The following is a 15759-nucleotide window of genomic DNA, read 5'->3' as shown; positions in this document are numbered from 1 at the left end:
GGATTCAGCAGTACATCAAAAAGATCATACACCATGACCAAGTAGGATTTATCCCAGGGATGCAAGGATGGTACAATATCCGCAAATCAATAAACGTGATACATCACATAAACAAATTGAGAGAAAAAACCCACATAGTCATATCAATTGATGCAGAAAAAGCATTTGACAAAATCCAACACCCCTTCTTGATAAAAACTCTCAGCAAGATAGGAATTGAGGGATCATACCTCAACATAATAAAAGCCATATATGACAAACCCACAGCCAACATCATAATCAATGGGCAAAAACTAAAAGCATTCCCCCTGAAAACAGGAACAAGACAAGGATGCCCCCTCTCACCACTCCTGTTCAACATAGTACTGGAAGTACTAGCCGTTGTGATCAGACACGAAGAAGAAATAAAAGGCATCCAGATTGGAAACGAAGAAGTAAAACTGTCCTTATTTGCAGATGACATGATACTATACATAGAAAACCCTAAAGACTCCATCAAAAAATTATTAGACATAATAAATGAATTCGGCAATGTAGCAGGATGCAAAATTAATGCTAAGAAATCCATGGCATTTCTTTACACCAATAGTGAACTTACAGAAAGTGAAACTACAGAAGCAATCCCATTTACCATTGCACCAAAATAATTAAAATACCTAGGAATAAACTTAACTAAGGAGGTAAAAGACTTATATGCTGAAAACTACAGGACACTGAGAAAAGAGATAGAGGAAGACATAAACAGATGGAAGAATATACCGTGTTCATGGATTGGTAGAATCAACATCATCAAAATGTCCATACTACCCAAAGCAATTTATAGATTCAATGCAATCCCCATTAAATTACCAACGGCATTTTTCACAAATCTAGAACGAACGTTCCAAAAATTCATCTGGAATAAAAAAAGACCCCGAATAGCTGCAGCAATCCTGAGAAAGAACAAAGTAGGTGGGATCTCAATACCAGATATCAAACTGTATTACAAAGCCACTGTTCTTAAAACAGCTTGGTACTGGCACAAGAACAGACATATAGATCAATGGAATAGAATAGAGACCCCAGAAATCAACCCAAACCACTATGCCCAATTAATATTCGACAAAGGAGGCAAGAGCATACAATGGAGTCAAGACAGTCTTTTCAATAAATGGTGTTGGGAAAATTGGACAGATACATGCAAAAGGATGAAACTAGATCACCAACTCACACCATACACAAAAATAAACTCAAAATGGATAAAAGACTTAAACGTAAGATGGGAAACCATAAAAATACTAGAGGAATCCACAGGCAGCAAAATCGCAAACATATGCCAAAGAAATTTCTTCTCTGATAATGCTCCTAGGGCAATGGAAACTAAAGAGAAAATAAACAAATGGGACTACATCAAAATAAAAAGCTTTTGCACAGCAAAGGAAACCATCAACAAAACAACAAGAAGACCCACTACATGGGAGAACATATTTGCCAATGATACCACTGATAAGGGTTTAATTTCCAACATTTACAGGGATCTCATGAAACTTAACAAAAGGAAGATAAACAATCCAATAAAAAAAATGGGCAACGGACCTAGATAGACACTTTTCGAAAGAGGACATACAGAAGGCCGAAAGACATATGAAAACCTGCTCAAAGTCACTAATTATACGAGAGATGCAAATCAAAACGACAATGCGTTATCATCTCACACCTGTCAGAATGGCTATCATCAACAAATCAACAAACAACAAGTGTTGGAGAGGATGTGGAGAAAAAAGGAACCCTTCTGCACTGCTGGTGGGAATGCAGACTGGTGCAGCCACTGTGGAGAACAGTATGGAGCTACTTCAGAAGACTAAAAATGGAACTCCCATTTGACCCAGTGATCCCACTTCTAGGAATATATCCCAAGAAACCAGAAATGCCAATCAGAAAGGATATATGCACCCCTATGTTAATAGCCACACAATTCATCATAGCTAAGATTTGGAAACAGCCTAAGTGCCCATCAGCAGATGAATGGATTAGAAAACTGTGGTACATATACACAATGGAATACTATGCTGCAGTAAAAAAGAAGGAACTCTTGCCTTTTGCAACAGCATGGATGGAACTGGAGAGCATTATACTAAGTGAAATAAGCCAGTCAGAGAAAGATAAATACCACATGATCTCACTCATTTGTGGATTATAGAGAACAACATAGACTGATGAAAAGGGACAGACCCAAAGACTGAGAAACAGCGATCAGGCTATCATTCCCCAGAAGGAAAGTAGGGGGTGGGGTAAGGGGAAGAGATCAACCGAAAGACTTGTATACATGTATATAAGCCAAACCAATGGACATGGACAACAGGGGGATGGGAACATGAGTTTGTGTGTGTGGGGGGGAGGTTGGGGGTTAATGGGGGGGATGAGGACACATTTGTAATACCTTAACTAATAATAATAAAAAAAATGATTTGAGAAATTAAAAGGAATTTATTATAATTTAAAAAAAGTTTATTCTCTCTTCTTAAAGGATTTTTAATAAAGCCAATTTAATATGCTTAAAATCACATGGAGAGCTTTATCAGATAAAAGTTAATGAATATATATGTTGAGTTTTTGCCTCTAGGAAGGGGCAAGGCCAGTTATTTTGTTTAATATTTCCAAAATACAGCAGTAGAATTCTAAGATATAATTTAAAATAACAAAAGCACATTAATAATTTTTAATATTTTACAACAGCATATTATACATTTATTCCAAACAAGCTTACAAACTAATTATTTAAATGTTTGGCAGCAATATAATTTAAGGACATGAAAGGATTTAATCCCTTCCACTGTGTGGAAGGCCCCCTGGGAAGACACTAAAGCATTCTATATTGACCTCTCTTGCCCTTTTTGCCAAGGGGGTCCCTCTTCCAATTGCCCACAGCTGTTGCCTGAGCTCTCTGTTCATGCTAAGGTTAAAGCCTCATAGTGGCTAGTACCATAAATCTGTCTCTCGCCCAATGGCATGAGCTGGGCCCTCTCTGGAGAAGAAACCTGGGTTCCCCAAGATATGTGATCAATGCCGGGGCCCCACCAGCAGGCGAGGAGATCCCAAGTCAGTTATTCCCATACCCAGCCCAGATCGGGACCCAGATAACAGAAAGAGACTTAGTCCAGCTGAAATCGGTACCCAGATAACGGAAACTTGGCTAACAGTGGCTACCTTATATCTAAATCCAGCCTAACACCAGGAATACTCAGGGCCTTCTCAAAGGATGCAAAATAATCCTTTCCATTAATATTTACAGTGTAAACTAAGATTATTATTAGAGTATTAAAATTGACAGTAAAATAGTAGTCAAGTTTTCAGATTAATTAAAATTGACTCAAGAAGTATTAACCAAAATTTTCATTTCATGGAAAAATTGCTTAACATGCAATGAACCTAAAGCAGTCATATTTTTGTACAAAAAATTAAAATTTAAAGTTATCTAGACTGCATTATAAATTTTCCAAAATGTCTCCTAATAATTAAATCAAGAAAGGGGGGATAGTGGAAAAATACCATGTAAGGAAAAATATCCTGTAACTAATTTACATCTAGAAAAATTTTTTCATTTGTAATGCTAACAGCAAGACACCCATTAAAAACATACGTAGTGGCAAAATAAGCCAAAGGAAATTCATTTAAGCAAAAATAAATAGAACCCCAAGTAAAGTTTCCTTTATTAACCTTTGGTCGAGAATACGTTTGTATATTTTCAGAAAACAACTCCAAGACCATGTGGATTCCTGCAACAGAGAGGAATTATCAGGAATGCCCCAGCCATGAAGACAAGAGCAAAACAATCCAGAGATAGAGGCAGCTAGCTTGCACAAGCTATCTTCTCATTTAACCCTCTCTAGCTGCAAGCATCTCATACGGGCATGCAAAACTTGCAGCCCCCTATTGCCTTTAGGCCCCCTCCAGCCATAAGGGGCCAACCCCCAGGGGCTCCAACCCAATGCCTTATGGCAAGCAGATGTGACCCATATTCCCAGCTTCGGTAGGCTCAAATATGTACATGTAATCATTGACACTTGCTCTGGGGCCACGTATGCTCAAGCTCACACAGGTGAAAAGCCTCGCCACGCAATAGCAACTCTTAACGGGGCATTTTTAACATTAGGCTTCCCCTGGGAAATTAAAACAGATAACGGCCCCTGCTACACTAGCGAGGCTTTTCAGCAATTCCTCACGAAACATAACATCAAGCACGTTACTGGCATGCCATACAACCCACAAAGGCAAGCCATAATAGAAAGACAAAATAAAGAGTTTAAAATCCAGCTTACTAAAGAAAAAGTGGTGGGGGGGGAGATAGACCAAAGATTAACACCTCAACAACAACTATCATAGGCTCTCATAACCCTCAATTATTTTCATTTTGCCCCCGACAGTCTTCCTCCCATTTTCAAACATTGGGGAGGTCTCAGAGACATACCAACGCCTCTCCCTTTGGTCCGGTGGAGAGATCCACTAACCGGGGCTTGGAAGGGCCCCGACCCGCTCTTAACCCAAGGGATAGGGTTTGCTTGTATTTTTCCAGAAGGTGAGAAAAATCCCGCATGGATTCCTGCCCGTAACATCAAACACTGCACCACCAGCGATGAGCCGTAGACCACCATCACCATCACCCCCGGTAGAGGAAATGGAGGACCTGACCATAGAAGACAACCAGCCCCAGCGGCGGAGGCGACCAAGACACTGACGGGCCCACAACATTACCTGGGAAGACATCAAGAATATACAGGACCAAGCTGCACACATGGCACCAGAAGGCAATCCGTCAGCAGGGACATTATTCCTATTAATGTGTGCCATCATAACAGTGAACTCTCAGGCACGAGCACAGCATGTATGGGTGGCCATACCTCATCCAGGGGTGCTCATGCCTGTCAGCGCCGACAGCCTACAATTCCCCGCTGTCCAAGTGTGTAACTGCTCTGTGGGCTTACCCTGTGACAGAGCGGAACCAGTCTCATCGCCATGGAATGGGACGGTATGGGCTGATATCAGTAGCCCTAACCTCCTTAAGTGGACTCTAGATAATGGGACTGCCCCGTCACAAGGGTGGATATACCTAGCACCTCATGAAACCGGGGACTTTTACTATAATAACCACTTCTGTACAGAGGGGGTTATGCTGGGACTTAATGCAACCTTTCCCTTGGCCTTATCGAGCTGGACCAGGGTCTCCACCAGCCCCTCCACAGTACCCCTCTGCCCTTACCTTTTCCTCTCAGAGGAGTCACCCCCCATACTCCTCCCTTCCATGAGCATCCCTTGGGTAGAATGCCTCCGTGCCTCCCAACCCGACGCGCAGACGGGCGCCCTGGGAATTTGGGGGAGATGGTTAAGAAAGGGAATGACTGCCAAAACCGGTTTGGCTCAGTGGATAGAGCGTCGGCCTGTGGACTGAGGGGTCCCAGGTTCGATTCCGGTCAAGGGCATGTACCTGGGCTGCGGGCACATCCCCAGTGGGAGATGTGCAGGAGGCGGCTGATCAATGTTTCTCTCCCATCGATGTTTCTAACTCTCTATCTCTCTCCCTTCCTCTCTGTAAAAAATCAATAAAATATATTTTAAAAAAAAAAGAAAGGGAATGACACCATTTGCACTAAGAAACCCCATACAAGGGTTGCGCTCCCAATTCAGGCAGTGGGATTTATGCGGGTCCAATGCATGTATTAATCAAAGAGCCTTCACCTACCTAAAAGGGGCCCGCCTGTATAACGGCACCTGGAAAAAGCCGACAAGTAGATGGGAGAACAACATCGCAGTCAACCCCAATGCCACTCATAGTTTTAGTTACTGGCCCTATGTGAGACCCCCCTTCTTCTTCTTACAAAGCAATTATAACGCTTTTGCTTGTACCTAGCAATCTTGTGTACTATCTAATTGCTGGAATCCAAACAATGCCTACACTCTAGCCATGCACACCCCCTCGCTACTTTGGGTTCCAGTAGAAGTCAGCGACTGGGATGGGCCGGCTAAACTAATAATCCATAAGGAATTCCAGAAAATAGAAAAAAGAGCTGTAGGACTAGTGATATTAATAATCTCTTCCATAATAGCCACTATAGCAGGTATGGCCACAGGAATCACTTTCCTAGCCCAGGAAGGATTGACAGCGCAGAGTCTAAACTCCTTATCAGAGGTCACGGCCCAAGCCTTTGCTACACAAGCAACAATAAACCAACAGGTATGGGGAGCGTTACTCAATTTACAACAAAAAATAGATTTAATCCAAGAAGACCTCGATAATTTATGGCAAATATCACACACCCAATGTGATATAAGATACGCTGCCATCTGTGTAATGCCCATTCCAGTGAGAAATGCCTCCTGGGAGCGCAAAAATTTAGCAAATCTCCTTAAAGGTCCATTCAGCAAGGCATTCCTAAACAGCACCTATCAGCTCCAGCGAGAAATCCTAAGAATCAACAATACCCGAGTGAAACCCGTTGAGTTTAGTTTCTTAAGTGATGCCCTCAGCTGTCTAACCTCCTGGTTAAATCCGCTAACATATTCATATGGGCCGTCCTAGCAGCAGGAGGCCTCCTTGCATTCTGCTTGTTTCGTTGCTTTTACTCCATGATCCAAAGAATGGATGCACAGCAAGCTATGACTATCCACATCCAGCAGGCGCTTATAAAAAGGGAAGGGGGAGATATGGGTAGAGCTCAAGAGATTTATCTCAGTGCTGCGGCCGAAGCAACGCTGTGAGTACACTCCAGTGAACAGGCTTCCTTGGCACACCATGAAGTGGCAACGCCTGCCTGACAAATCTCCAGGAGCCACCTACTCTTAGCCCTGACCCTCATGCCCATTGGATAACATAGCAAGTGTATCCCTATTGCATTGGCTGCTTACCCCTTTATATACGGCTGTACTTCCCCAATAAACTTAGATCTGTGTCTCTGAACCTGGTCTCCGGAGTCGTGCATGCAGATGCCCCAGTGCATTGGGCTCCGTCGTCCTCACCCCCGGGGGACCCCCTGTTCCAAATAAATTTTACTTAAAGTTTTAAGTCTTAGTTAAACTATAGGTAAGTTGAATAAAATTTGATATCATCCTTAATAACAACATTATTTATTGATAAAATTGAATTCCTTACAATTTACCTTACAATATCCATAAAATTAAATCATGACAATGACTGACTGACAAACACTAATGTGAACAATGGCCTTGCATCTCCTTGGCAAGTTTGGGTAAGTCAGGTTTGTATGTTGCTGTTCTTAATTTTAGACACGATTCCATGCTCTCATCAATAAGACAACTTCTCAATTTACTCTTGATAAGGTTCATGCTTGAAAATGATTGTTCGCATAAATATGTAGACCCAATTAAGGAAAGAACAGCAAAGCTAGTTATTTCAGTTGATTATATGAGTCAGGAATACTATTCCAGGTGTTAAAAATCAACATGAATCTCAAGAGCCTCCCCCGCACTGCCTATCCTGTAGCCCACCTGCACCATGTCTCCCGTCGCCTGACCAACCGACACCCCCACTTCTTCTAATGTCACTTCTTCAAAATAGACTCACCCAGGCCGAAAACTGACTTCTGCGCATGGGCCACGAAGTTTCAATCCCACTGTACGTGCGCACCCACACATGGTATTTTGTGGAAGAGCCACACTCAAGGGGCCAAAGAGACGCATGTGCCTCGTGAGCCGCGGTTTGCTGACCACTGGAATAGAATGATCATACCTCACTATAAAAAGGCCATAACAGTATATGAAAAACCTACACCCTACCTCAGGGGTCCTCAAACTTTTTAAACAGGGGGCCAGTTCACTGTTCCTCAGACCGTTGGAGGGCCGGACTATAGTTTTAAAAAAAACTATGAACAAATTCCTATGCACACTGCACATATCTTATTTTGAAGTAAAAAAACAAAATGGGAACAAATACAATATTTGTATTTGCATGTGGCCCGTGGGCCATAGTTTGAGGACTCCCTGCCCTACATCATACCTAATGCACTAAAACTGAAACAATTTCCACTAAGAAGACAACACTTTTGTTCATCACTCTTGTTGAACATAGTACTGTAAGTCCTATCCATGGCGATTAGACAAGATAAAAAAAAAAAGGATCCAAATTGGAAAAGAGAAAGTAAAACTTCTTCTTTTTTGCAGATGACATGATATGCTACATAGAAAATCCTAATGACTCCAACAAAAAAATTACTAGATTTAATAAATGAATTTGGCAACAGAGAAGGATACAAAATTAACACCCAGAAATCGATGGCATTTTTACATACCAATACTGAACTCTCAGAAAAATAAACTAAAATATATATATATATACCATTTCTTATTGCAACAAAAAATTGAGATACTTAGGAATAAACTTAACCAAGGAGGTAAAAGACCTGTACTCAGAGAACTACAGGACAAAAAATAGATATAGGAAGATATAAATGAGTGGAAGAATATACCGTGTTCATGGATTGGTAAAATAAACATCATTAAAATGTCCATACTAAAGCAATCTTATAGATTCAATGCAATCCCTATTGAAATACCAATGGCAGAGATCCAAGATGGCAGCCAACAGGACTTCAGTGAGGTGAGAGTGTGAGTGAGAGAGCAAAATGGGAGTGTGTGGATGTGTGGGGTATGTGTGTATGTGTGAGTGAGGGACAGTAATATTCCACAAGACTGTTGAGGACTGGCAGACCAGGCTCCCCTAGCCAGGCAGCCTCTGCTACTGCTGAAATCTCTCCCAGGGCAGCCAGCTTTGCCCCAGAGACCTTGCCATCTTGAAGGGGAGAGTGGCTGTGACTAGGAGCCCAGCCTCACCTACACCCAGGAAGACCTCTGACACCACTCAGGACCCTACAGCCACAGCAGCCAGGGACCAGCTGCCTTGGCTGTGAACCCATGAACACTGGGACTCCAGCCTCCCCGGCTGCAGGCTCCTAAAAAGTTTGTCCAGGGGGAGACAAAATGGCAGCTGAATAGGTGGATGGGTCCAGTGCCTTCTCACAGAGCAGATAGAAGAAACAGCTGAATCTAATAATATCCACGCAGAATTGGCAAATTAAACACAGCTGGTGAGACAATCCATGGATGGAGAGACCAGACCCCTCCTAGCAGCACAGCTGCACCCAGCCTTCAGCTGGCAGGGAAACAAAAGATTTTAAATACCCCCAGCGAGCCCTCGGGAACTGGGTTGAGGGGCCATTTGGTCCCCAAAGCTAATACAAAACACCGCCACCTAGAGGCTGTGTCAGAAATAGATGCTTGTGTGAATATGACTGAAAGCAGATGGAAAAAGCTAGCAGATTTATCCCACCTACCTGAAAGCAAGGCTGTGGCATCTGACATGGAGGAGCAGTGGATCGCTGGGAACTTCAACACAGTGCTAACTACATAACAGGAAACTGAGACATGGTAGACAGAACAGTAGAGAGGGGTCTTAAACCAGCCCCCATGGGACATTAAAAGTCAGCTGAAGCAAATGAACTTCACTACTTCACTTTTTTATTTTTTATCTTTTACTTAAGAAACTAAAAATTTTTTCTCTCTCTCTCTCTTTTTTTTTTTTTACTATTTTTATTTATTATTTTTTAATTTTTTAACCTTTTACCTTTTTTGGGGCGCGGGGCGGAGGGGTTATGTTCTACATTCTATTTTTCTCATTATTTTACTCTATCACATTTTACCCTTTATACCAGTGGTTCTCAACCTTCCTAATGCCGCGACCCTTTAATACAGTTCCTCATGTTGTGGTGACGCCCAATCATAAAATTATTTTCGTTGCTACTTCATAACTGTAATTTTGCTACTGTTATGAATTGTAATGTAAATATCTGATATGCAGGATGTACTTAGGCAACCCCTGTGAAAGGGTCGTTAGACCCCCCAAAGGGGTCGCAACCCACAGGTTGAGAACCGCTGCTTTATACTAACACTTTCTTTCTCATTTCCCCCTTTTTTCATCCTGTTTCTCTTCTCCTACTCTTACTTTAGTTTTTTCTCTCTCCTTTCTTTTTACTCCTTGTTAAAAATTGATCTGCTCTATCTGCTTTATTGATGTATTACTATTATAGTAGTCTCTGTTGGCTTACTCATATAACTAATTTCCTCTCCCCTGCTCCAAGTCCATGCACCCTTCTCTTTTCTCTTTCGTCATTAGCCAATTTTTTTCTTGTTGTTAGTTTTGTTTTGTTTTTTATTTTATGCTTTTGTTTTTCCTCTCCTCCCTTGCTCTCAAATTCTACTAATAGCTTAATTAGTTTCACTCACCAAACTCAGGTCTATCTGCTCTTTATTCTCCTTTTACAAAAATAGATGAATATATAGATATATTAAAGAAAGGGGAATTTTTAATTATCTTTATTATATATATAGTGATATATATTTTAATTATTAACATTTTTATTATTTTTAATTGAGTATTTTGGTTTTTTTACTTTTCTTCTTATGCACTCATTCTCTTTCTACCTCCTCTATAGTGAATCCTGGCCATTCTCCAATTCATTCAATTCCTTTACCTTACTTTCTGGAAATAAGCTCTGCCTCTTCAGATTCAACTCCCCTCCTCTTTTATCAGTGTGTTTGTTGTTTGCATAGTTTGCTTAGTTGTTGGTTTTGTGGAGTTTTCTCCCCATATACATATATATTTCCACTTATTTTTTCTTCTTTTTCTTTTCTCTCTTACCTTTTTTCCTTTTCTCAATATCATTTTTGCACTCTTTTTTTTTCTCCTGTAATTCTCTTTTATCTGGTGGTCACCTTTATTTGAAGATATCAGTATTGTGAATACATTTGTGTTGTGTTCCCTCTGTGTTGTGTCTTGTTGAATTGTATTTTGTGCCTTTTGTTGAACATGGTACACAGTGAGCCACATAACCAGACACACTGAGAGGAGTGAAAATGGGGAGACAAAGAAACAGCCCCCATTTGAAAGAAAAAGAAGAATCACAGGAAAAGGATGTAAATGAAATGGAGGCAAGCAATTTGTCAAAGAAAGAATTCAGAGCAATGGTCATAAGGACACTGAAAAGGATGGAAGACAAATTCAACAACATATATAAGAACCAAGGTGAAATAAAGAAGAACCGAGAAGAAATGAAGAATGACATAGCTTCAATAAAGAGCACAATAGAAAGCATCAACAGTAGACTGGAAGAATCTGAGGACCACATCACTGAGCTAGAAGACAAGGTAGGATAAAAAATCCAAGCAGAGCAGCAATGAGAAATAACAAACCTTGAAAAACAGGAGGAGAGACTAAGGGAGTTTTGGGACAACATGAAATGAAACAACATCTGCATAATAGGGGTGCCAGAAGGAGAGGAAACAGAGCAAGGAATAGAAAACCTGTTTGAAGAAATAATGACAGAAAACTTCCATGATATTGGTAAGAAAAAACACAAATCTAAGAAGCTCATCGATTTCCAAACAAGAAAAGACCTACACCAAGATACATCATAATTAAATTGGCCAACACCAATGACAAAGTAAGAATCTTAAATGCTGCCAGAGAGAGAGACAGATATTTACCTATAAGGGATTTCCCATTGGACTATCTACTGATTTCTCAACAGAAACACATCAGGCCAGAAGTGAATGGATTGAAATATAGAACGTAATGCAAAGCACGGAACTGAATCCAAGAATACTATACACAGCAAGGCTATCATTCAAAATTGAAAGTGAAATCAAGAGCTTCACAGATAAAAAAGGGCTAAGGGAGTTTAGTACCACCAAAACAACAATGCAAGAAATGCTAAAAGGACTGCTGTAAAAAGAAGAAATAGAAAAGGAAGAAGGAACATAGGCATAAAGAATAAAAATGGTGACAAGCATGTACCTATCCTATATAATAAAACCCTAATATGCAAATCAACCGAATGGTGGGATGACTAGTCACCTTAAAGTGAACTGACCTCACCACAAGGGGACCGGGACTAAGTCATCAGTCAGACATCCCCCACTGGCTCCCAGACTGTGACAGGGCATAGGACTGGCTGAGGGACCCCCTGCTCCCTGTCAAGTGCACAAATCTCATGCACTTGACCTCTAGTCAATAATAACCTTAAATGTAAATGGATTAAATGCTCCAATAGAAACACATAGGTTAGCTGAATGGATAAGAAAACATGACTCATATATCTGCTGTCTACAAGAGAACCACTTCAGAACAAAGGACTCACACAGACTGATAGTGAAGGTATGGGAAAAAAATTTTTTCAGGCAAATGGAAATGAAAAAAAAGCTGGGGTAGCAATACTTATATCTGACAAATTAGACCTCAAAGTGAAGGCCATAAAAGAGATAAGGAAGGCAACTTCATAATACTAAATGGAGTGGTTCAACAAGAGGATATAACTCTAGTAAACATATATGCAACCAATACAGGAGCACCCAAATACATAAAAAAACATTCTGGAAGATATCAAGGGAGAGATAGAGAGCAATACAGCCATATTAGGAGACTTTAATACCCCATAGACACCACTGGATAAATCCTCTAAACAAAACATCAGCAAATAAACATCAATCCTGAATGACTCTAGATCAGATGGAATTGACATCTTTCGAACATTTCACCCCAAGCTACAGAATATACATTCTTCTCACTGCACATCAGACATTTTCAAGATAGACCACATATTGGGAAACAGGCAAACATTCTTCAAATTCAAGAAGATAGAAATCAATGGGGGATAAGGAAGCATGTAATACCTTAAACAATAAAGAAAAAAATTTAATAAAGAAGATAGAAATCACATCAAGCATCTTCTCAGATCACAATGGCATAAAATTAGAAATCAACTACAATAAAAACAATGAAAAAATTAAACACTTGGAGGCTAAATAGCATGCTGTTAAATTGTGATTGGGTTACCAAAGAGATTAAAGAAGAAATAAAAAGTATCCTGGTAACAAACAACAATGAAAACAACATCAATCCAAAATCTATGGGACACAGTGAAAGCAGTCTTGATAGGGAAGTCCATAGCTCCATAGGCCTACCTCAATAAACAAAACAAAAAATGGTAATATATTATCTAACCCTACAACTCAAAGAATTAGAGAGCAATAAGAAAATCCCAGAGTAAGCAAAAGGAAGGAAATAATAAAGATCAGAGTGGAAATAAACGACATAGAGAACAACAACAACAACAAAAAAAAACAATACAAAGGATCAACAAAACCAAGAGCTGGTTCTTTGAAAGGATAAACAAGATTAATGAACCTCTAGCCAGGCTCACCAAGAAGCAAAGAGAGAGGACCCAAATAAACAAAATCAGAAATGAAAGAGGTGAAGTAACAACTGGCCCCACAGAAATACAAAGAATTATGAAAAAATACTATGAACAGCTCTTTTTCAACAAATGGACAACCCAGATGAAATGGACATATTCTTAGAAAAATACAAACATCCAAAACTCAATCAGGAAGAATAAAAAAACCTGAATATGTTCTCCCATGCAGTGGGCTTTCTTGTTATTTTGTTGATGGTTTCTTTTGCTGTGCAAAAGCTTTTTATGTTGATGTAGTCCCATTTGTTTATTTTCTCTTTAGTTTCCATTGCCCTAGGAGCAGTATCAGTGAAGAAATTCCTTCAGCATATGTCTGATATTTTACTGCCCGTGAATCCCTATAGTATTTTTATGGTTTCCTGCCAGGAGCCGGTCCATCCTTGCTGTTTCAAGGGACCTGGCATATATGGCATACTGTTCTTAATATGTTTGCTCACCTTCTTGGCACTATGTGTTTTAACCAAGGTCACCTCTCTGAGAAAGGTTGTTTCCCCAGGTAGGGATTGTCCCCTGAAGTTAGGGAGGGAATAAAACCCCTTAACTAAGTGCCAGGCGGGTAATTAATCACTTTAACTACGAACAATCATGCTTAAGCTACATAATCTTTGCTCCCTGGAGTGAAGATAAGAAACGCCCTAACCTGTGGAATAGAGACTGATAGGATTGGAATCAACTGGTATAAATACAGATGTAACAAGACAACAGGACACAGAACCTAGACACAGAACCTACACAGAACCTAGAGAAAGAAGAACTTCGCTGGAGAGAACATGGCAAAAGATCCTGGACAGAAACTGGCCACAGAACCTAGAGACAGAACCTAGCGAGAGAACATGGCAAAAGAACCTGGACAGAACCTGGCAACAGAACTTGTCAGGAGAACCTGGCTGGAGAACCAAGCAAGAGAACATGGACACAGAACCTGGCTGGAGATCCTAACCAGAACTTCTCTGGAGATCCTGACCAGAACTCGGCTAGAGATCCTGGCTAGGCTGCTGATCAACTGAACGCTGTCTCTGTGTCATTCCTTCTTCGCCGACTCTGTCCACACCTTTGGGGACCCCTGGACCTGCTGGGGTTGGACCCCAGCAGTTTCCCATCTTATGTTTATTTTTGAAGATGTCCCATGAGCACTTGAGAAGAATGTATATTCCTTGGCTTTGGGGTGAAGTGTTCTGAAGATGTCACTTAAGTCCATCTGATCTAGTCAGTCATTTAGGATTGCTGTTTCTTTGCTGATTGTTTGTCCAGAGGATTTATCCAGTGATGTCAGTGGTGTATTAAAGTCCCCTACTATGATTGTATTGTTTGATATCTTCCAGGAGTTTTTTAATGTATTTGGGTGCTCCTACATTGGGTGCATATATGTTTATCAGGGTTATGTCTTCTTGTTGTATTGATCCCTTTAGTATTATGAAGTGGCCTTCCTTATCTCTTGTTATGGCCTCCACTTTGAGGTCTGTTTTGTCCAATATAAGTATTGCTACCCCAGCTTTCTTTTCATTTCCATTTGCATGAATGATATTTTTCCATCCCTTCACTTTCAGTCTGTGTGAGTCCCTTCTGAGGTGGGTCTCTTGTAGACAGCAAATGTATGGGTCATATTTTTTTTATCCATTCAGCCACTCGATGTCTTTTGGTTGGAGCATTTAGTCCGTTTACGTTTAAAGTTATTATTGAAAGGTACTTGTTTGTAGCCATTTCTTTTTTTTGTGTGGCTGTTTTCTTTCTGAGCTTTTTATTTCTTCTTTTTACACCAGTCCCTTTAGCATTTCTTGCATTGCTGGCTTGGTGGTGATAAACTCCCTTAGCCTTTTTTTGTCTGTGAAGCTTCTTATTTCCCCTTCAATTTTGAATGATAGCCTTGCTGGATAGAGTATTCTTGGATTCAGTCCTTTGCTTTGCATCAGTTTGTAAATTTCCATCCATTCTTTTCTGGCCTGATGTGTTTCTGTTGAGAAATCATTTGATAATCTAATGGGAGATCCCTTGTATGTAAGTCTCCATCTCTCTCTTGCAGCCTGTAAGATTCTCTCTTTGTCCTGAACATTTGCCATGGTAATTATGATGTGTCTTGTTGTGGGTCTTTTCAGGTTCATCTTTCTTGGGACTCTCTGTACTTGTGTGACTTTTTTCTTCCCCACCTCAGGGAAGTTTTCTAATATTATTTCTTCGAATAGGTTTTCTAATCCTTCTTCCTCTTTCTGTTGTTCTGGCACCCCTATTATTCGTATTTTGTTTTGTTTCATGTTGTCCCAAAGCTCCCTTAGGTTCTCCTCCTCCGCTTCTCCTAGTCTATTGTTGATACTTTCAATGGTGTTTTTTATTGCAGCTATATCGCTCTTCATTTCTTCTTGGGTCTTACTTAAGTTATTGATTTTTTCATCTGTTTCTTCTTGCTTCTTGCATAAGTTGTTGAGTTTTTCCTCCATCCGGTTTATGCACTCTAGGACCCTTATTCTGA

The 15759-nt window shown here is 40.4% G+C and overlaps 1 protein-coding gene across 2 annotated transcripts in view; it reads left to right on the top strand.

Annotated features, from left to right (window-relative positions):
• The window catches only part of ZDHHC15 (zinc finger DHHC-type palmitoyltransferase 15), a 384007-nt gene that overhangs the window by 351630 nt on the left and 16618 nt on the right, over positions 1-15759 (top strand). Inside the window, exon 12 of one of the 2 annotated variants that reach the window (XM_059679680.1) lies at positions 3729-4321. The exons of the other annotated variant lie outside the window; for it this stretch is intronic. The gene's annotated coding sequence lies outside the window, so the exon portion shown is untranslated. Of the gene's footprint in view, positions 1-3728; positions 4322-15759 lie in introns of those variants that run through there. 2 annotated transcript variants of the gene reach the window in all.

The sequence above is a fragment of the Myotis daubentonii genome, chromosome X (assembly GCF_963259705.1).
Source record: "Myotis daubentonii chromosome X, mMyoDau2.1, whole genome shotgun sequence".
NCBI classification, from domain to species: Eukaryota; Metazoa; Chordata; class Mammalia; order Chiroptera; family Vespertilionidae; genus Myotis; species Myotis daubentonii.
Note: the sequence above shows the minus strand (reverse complement) of the source record. Positions and strands in the feature narration are given on the sequence as shown.